General features: G+C 38.4%; 1 pseudogene; it reads right to left on the reverse strand.

The window, feature by feature from the left end:
- The window catches only part of LOC110315816, a 10,057-nt pseudogene extending 4,372 nt beyond the window's left edge, over positions 1–5,685 (reverse strand).
- Between the last annotated feature and the right edge of the window lie 609 nt (positions 5,686–6,294).

A 6,294-nucleotide genomic window follows, 5' to 3' on the forward strand; every position in this document is an offset into this window, starting at 1 on the left:
ACTATATAAACAAACTCAAAGACAAAAACCACATGATCATCTCATTAGATGCTGAGAAAAAAATCCAACACCCGTTCATGATAAAAGTCTTGGAAAGATCAGGAATTCAAGGCCCCTACCTAAACACAATAAAAGCAATGTACAGCAAACTGGTAGCCATCATCAAACTAAATGGAGAGAAATTTGAAGCAATCCTACTAAAATCAGGGACTAGACAAGGTTGCCCACTTTCTCCCTGCCTATTCAATATAGTATTTGAAGTCATAGCCAGAGCAATTAGACAAGAAATGAAGATCAAGGGGATACAAATTATAAAGGAAGAAGTCAAAATATCAATATTTGCAGATAATATGATAGTANATATAAGTGATCCTAAAAATTCCATTAGGGAACCCCTAAACAGGATAAAGAGCTTCATTGAAGTAGCTAGATATAAAATTATCTCAAACAAATTAATGGCCTTTCTCTACACAAAAGATAAACAGGCTGAGAAAGAAACTAGGTTAACAACACCCTTCACAATAGTCACAAAAATATGAAATACCTGGTTGTGACTATGACTAAAGAAATGAAAGATCTGTATGATAAGAACTTCAAGTCTATGAATAAAAAAATAAATCAAAGAACATCTCAGAAGATGGAAAGATCTCCCATGGTCATAGATTGGCAGGATTAATANAGTAAAAATGGCCATTTTGCTGAAAGCAATCTACAGATTCAATGCAATCCCCATCAAAATCCCAACTCAATTCTTCACAGAGTTAAAAAGGGCAATTTGCAAATTCATCTGGCATAACAAAACACCTATGATAGCAAAAACCATTCTCAACAATAAAAGAATCTCTGGAGGAATCACCATGCCTGACCTCAAGCTGTACTACAGAGCAATTGTGATAAAAAACCTGCATGATACTGGTACAGTGACAGACAGGTAGATCAATGGAATAGAATTGAAGACCCAGAAATGAGCCCACACACCTATGGTCCTCTGATCTTTGACAAGGGAGCTAAAACCATCCAGTGGAAAGAAAGACAACATTTTCAACAAATGGTGCTGGCTCAACTGGCAGTTATCATGTAGAGGAATCAGAATTGATCCATTCTCATCTCCTTGTACAAAGGTCAAATCTAAGTGGCTCAGGGAACTCCACATAAAATCAGAGACACTAAAACTTATACAGGAGAAAGTGGGGAAAAACCTTGAAGATATGGACACAGGGGAAAAATTCCTAAACAGAACAGCAATGGCTTGTGCTGTAAAATAGAGAATTGAGAAATGGGACCTCATAAAATTGCAAAGCTTCTGTAAGCAAAAGACACTGCCAATAAGACAAAAAGGCCACCAACAGACTGGGAAAGGATCTTTACCTATCCTAAATCAGATAGGGGGCTAATATACAACAAAAACAAACAACTCAAGAAACTGGACTCCAGAAAATCAAATAACCCCATTAAAAATGGGGTACAGAGCTAAAGAATTATTAACTGAAGAATACCAAATCGCTGATAAGCACCTGAAAAATATTCAACATCCTTAACAACCAGGGAAATGCAAATCCAAACAACAGTAAGATTCCACCTCACACCACTCAGAATGGCTAAGATAAAACTTTCAGGTTACACCAAATGCTGTCAAGGATGTGGTGAAAGAGGAACTCTCCTCCATTGCTGGTAGGATTGCAAGCTTGTACAACCACTCTGGAAATCAGTCTGGCGGTTCTTCAGAAAATTGGACATAGTACTACTGGAAGATTCAGTAATACCTCTCCTGGGCATATACCCAGAAGATGTTCCAACTGGTAATAAAGACACATGCTCAACTATGTTTATAGCAGCCGTATTTATAATAACCATAAACTGGAAAGAACCTAGATGTCCCTCAACAGAGGAATGGATATAGAAAATGTGATACATTTACACATGGGATTACAAATCAGGCATTAAAAATAATGTATTTATGAAACTCTTAGGCAAATAGATGGATTTATAGGATATCATCCTGAGTGAGGTAACCCAATTACAAAAGAACTCATATAGTATGCACACACTGATAAGTGTGTATTAGCCCAGAAAATTAGAATACCCAAGATATAATGTGCAAGACACTTGAAACTCAAGAAGGAGAACCAAAGTGTGGACACTTCATTCCTCCTTAGAATGTGAAACAAAATACGCAAGAAAGTTACAGAGACAAAGTTTGAAGCTGATATGGAAGGACAGACCTTCCAGAGACTGCTCCATCCAGGGACTCATCCTGTAAACTGTCACCAAACCCAGACACTATTGCATATGCCAGCATGATTTTGCTGACAGAACCCTAATATAGCTGTCTCTTGTGAGGCTCTGCTAGTGCCTGGAAAATACAAAAGTGGATGCTCACAGTCATCTATTGGATGTAACACAGGGTTCCCAATGAAGGAGTTAGGGAAAGTACCCAAGAGCTGAAGGGGTCTGCAACCCTACAGGAGGAACAACAACATGACCTATCCAGTACCCCTACAGCTAGTGTCTCTGGCTGCATATGTAACAGAAGATGGCCTAGTCAGACATCATTGGGAGGAGAGGCCCTTGGTCTTGCAAAGATTATATGCCCCAGTACAGGGGAATGCCAGGGCCAGGAAGCAGGAGTGGGTGGGTTGGGGAGCAGTGTGGGGGAGTTTATAGGGGTCATTTGGTATTTCATTTGAAATGTGTATGAAAAAAATATCTAAAAAAATTGTTTTTGAAAGAAAAAAAGAATGGGTGGATTTGCTTTCTTCTACATGCCAACCGCCAGTTGAGCCAGCACCATTTGTTGAAAATGCTGTCTTTTTCCACTGGATGCTTTCAGCTACTTTGTTAAAGATCAAGTGACCATAGGTGTATAGGTTCATTCCTTAGGTCTTTATATCTATTCCATCGATTATCGATTTCCCTATCTGTCACTGTACCAATGCCATGCAGTTGCTTTTTTTTTTTTTTTTTTTTTAGCACAATTGCTCTGTAGTACAATTTGAGATCAGGGATGGTTATTCCCCCAGAAGTTCTTTTATTGTTGAGGATAGTTTTTGTTATCCTAGTTTTTTTTTCTGTTAGTCCAGATGAATTTGGACATTGCTCTTTCGGAATCTATGAAGAATTGAGTTTTCTAGCCTTTTAATCTGAGGTAGTGTCTGTCAGTGTCACTGAGGTGAGTTTCCTGTATGCAACAAAATATTGGGTCTTGTTTACATAACCAGTCTGTGAGTCTAGGTCTTTTAATTGGGGAACTGAGTCCATTGATATTAAGGCATATTAAGGAAAAGTCATTGTTGTTTCCTTATATTTTTGCTGTTAGATTTGGTATTCTGTTCATGTGGCTAAATTCTTTTAGGTTTGTTGAAAGATTACTTTCTTGCTTTTTCTAGAGATTAGTTTCCCTCATTGTGTTGGAGTTTTCCCTTTATTATNCAGGAAGCAGGAGTGGGTGGGTTGGGGAGCAGTGTGGGGGAGTTTATAGGGGTCATTTGGTATTTCATTTGAAATGTGTATGAAAAAAATATCTAAAAAAATTGTTTTTGAAAGAAAAAAAGAATGGGTGGATTTGCTTTCTTCTACATGCCAACCGCCAGTTGAGCCAGCACCATTTGTTGAAAATGCTGTCTTTTTCCACTGGATGCTTTCAGCTACTTTGTTAAAGATCAAGTGACCATAGGTGTATAGGTTCATTCCTTAGGTCTTTATATCTATTCCATCGATTATCGATTTCCCTATCTGTCACTGTACCAATGCCATGCAGTTGCTTTTTTTTTTTTTTTTTTTTTAGCACAATTGCTCTGTAGTACAATTTGAGATCAGGGATGGTTATTCCCCCAGAAGTTCTTTTATTGTTGAGGATAGTTTTTGTTATCCTAGTTTTTTTTTCTGTTAGTCCAGATGAATTTGGACATTGCTCTTTCGGAATCTATGAAGAATTGAGTTTTCTAGCCTTTTAATCTGAGGTAGTGTCTGTCAGTGTCACTGAGGTGAGTTTCCTGTATGCAACAAAATATTGGGTCTTGTTTACATAACCAGTCTGTGAGTCTAGGTCTTTTAATTGGGGAACTGAGTCCATTGATATTAAGGCATATTAAGGAAAAGTCATTGTTGTTTCCTTATATTTTTGCTGTTAGATTTGGTATTCTGTTCATGTGGCTAAATTCTTTTAGGTTTGTTGAAAGATTACTTTCTTGCTTTTTCTAGAGATTAGTTTCCCTCATTGTGTTGGAGTTTTCCCTTTATTATTCTTTGAAGGGCTAGATTTGTAGAAAGATATTGTGTAAATTTGGTTTTGTCATGGAATACTTTGGTTTCTCCATGTATGGTAATTGAGAGTTTTGCTGGGTATAGTAGCCTGGGCTGGCAATTATGTTCTCCTAGGGTCTGTATGATATCTGCCCAGGATCTCCTGGCTTTCATAGTCTCTGGGGAGAAGTTAGGTGTAATGCTGTTAGGTCTTCCTTTATATGTTACTTGACCTTTTTCCCTTACTGCTTTTAATATTCTTTCTTTGTTTTGTGCATTTGGTGTTTTGATTATTATGTGATGGGAGGAATTTCTTTTCTGGTCCAAACTATTTGGAGTCTTGTTAGGATTCTCATATATTCATGAGCATCTCTTTGTTTAGTTTGGTGAAGTTTTTATTCTCTAATTTTGTTGAAGATATTTACTGGCCCTTTAAGTTGGAAATCTTCCTTCTCGTCTATACTCATTATCCTTAGGTTTGATCTTCTCTTTGTGTCCTGGTTTTCCTGGATGTTTGGGGTTAGGACCTTTTTGCATTTTGCATTTTCTTTGATTGTTGTGTCAGTGCTTTCTATGTTATCTTCTGCACCTGAGATTCTCTCTTCTATGTCTTGTATTCTGTTGGTGATGCTTGCATCTCTGACTCCTGACTGCTTTCCTAGGTTTTCCATCTATAGTGTTGTCACCCTTTGTTATTTCTTTATTGTTTCTACTTCCATTTTTAGATCCTGGATGGTTTTGTTCAATTCTTTCACTTGTTTAGATGTGATTTCCTCTAATTCTTATAGGGATTTTTTGTGTTTCCTCATTTAAGGGCTTCTACCTGTTTACCTGTGTTCTCCTGTATTTCTTTAAGGGAGTTATTTATGTCCTTATAGTCCTCCATCATCATCTTCAGAAGAGACTTTAGATCAATTTCTGGATTTTCTGGTGTGATGGTGTATCCAGGACTTGCTGTGGTGGGAGACTTGAGTTCTGATGATTCCAAGTAACTTTGATTTCTGTTGCTTCTTTTCATATGTTTGCCTCCTGCCATTTGATTATCTCAAATGCCCCCTTCCCTGTGATGTATCTGATTGGAGCCTGTCCTACCTGTAATTCAGGTTGAGTCAGAACTCCTCAGAGTCCAGCTTTCTCTGTGATCCTGTGATTCCGGGATCCTGTGATCCTGAGATTCTAGGTGTGTCAGAATTCTTGGCAGTCAAGCTTCCTCTGAGACCCTGAGATCCTGGTGTGACCAAGCTCCTGAGATCCTGAGATTCTTGGTCTTAACATCCTGGGTGTGCTAGAGTACCTGGAAGTAGTATCTCCTCTGGGGACAATGGGGATGTCCATTGAGTTTGAAACCAAGGTAATCCAGTACAAACTGAATGGAACCCAAGCCACTGATCTGGCAGGGTTCTTGTGTCTCTGCTCCTGATGGCCATAGGCCATCCTGGCCATGTTGGAGCAGATGTTGTGTTTCACTCACCAGTGATCCTAAGACTGGAGTATGCTATGGTGCCTGGGGATTGGAGATTCCTCTTGGGACTGTGGGACACTCTGCCAAGTTCATGCCCAAGTTGGACAGTGCTTTCTAATTTCTTTATAGAGGCACTTAGTGCTATGAACATTCCTCTTAGCACTACTTTTATTGTGTCCCATAAATTTGGGTATGTTGTGTGTTCATTTTCATTGAATTCAAGAAACTCTTTAATATCTTTCTGTATTTCTTCCCTGATCCAGAGATCATTGAGCATAGTGTGGTTCAATTTTCATGAGTGTGTAGGCTTTCTGATGTTTCTTTTGTTGCTGGGGTCCAGTGTTAATCCATGATGTCCTGATGAGATACATGGCGTTATTTCAATTTCTTCCTTCTGTTGTGGCTTGCTTTGTGACCAACTGTATGGTCAATTTCAGAGAAGGACATATGAATTGTAAAAAGAAGGTATATTATTATGTGTTTTGGGGAAATACTCTATAGATGTCTATTATGTCTATTTTGTTGGAGACCAGGTTGAGAAAACCCAGGCATTTTTACAGCTTGCAGCTGAGAGCCATATAGTTCTTTGT

This window comes from Mus pahari, unplaced genomic scaffold, assembly GCF_900095145.1.
Source record: "Mus pahari unplaced genomic scaffold, PAHARI_EIJ_v1.1 scaffold_9221_1, whole genome shotgun sequence".
Classification (NCBI taxonomy): domain Eukaryota; kingdom Metazoa; phylum Chordata; class Mammalia; order Rodentia; family Muridae; genus Mus; species Mus pahari.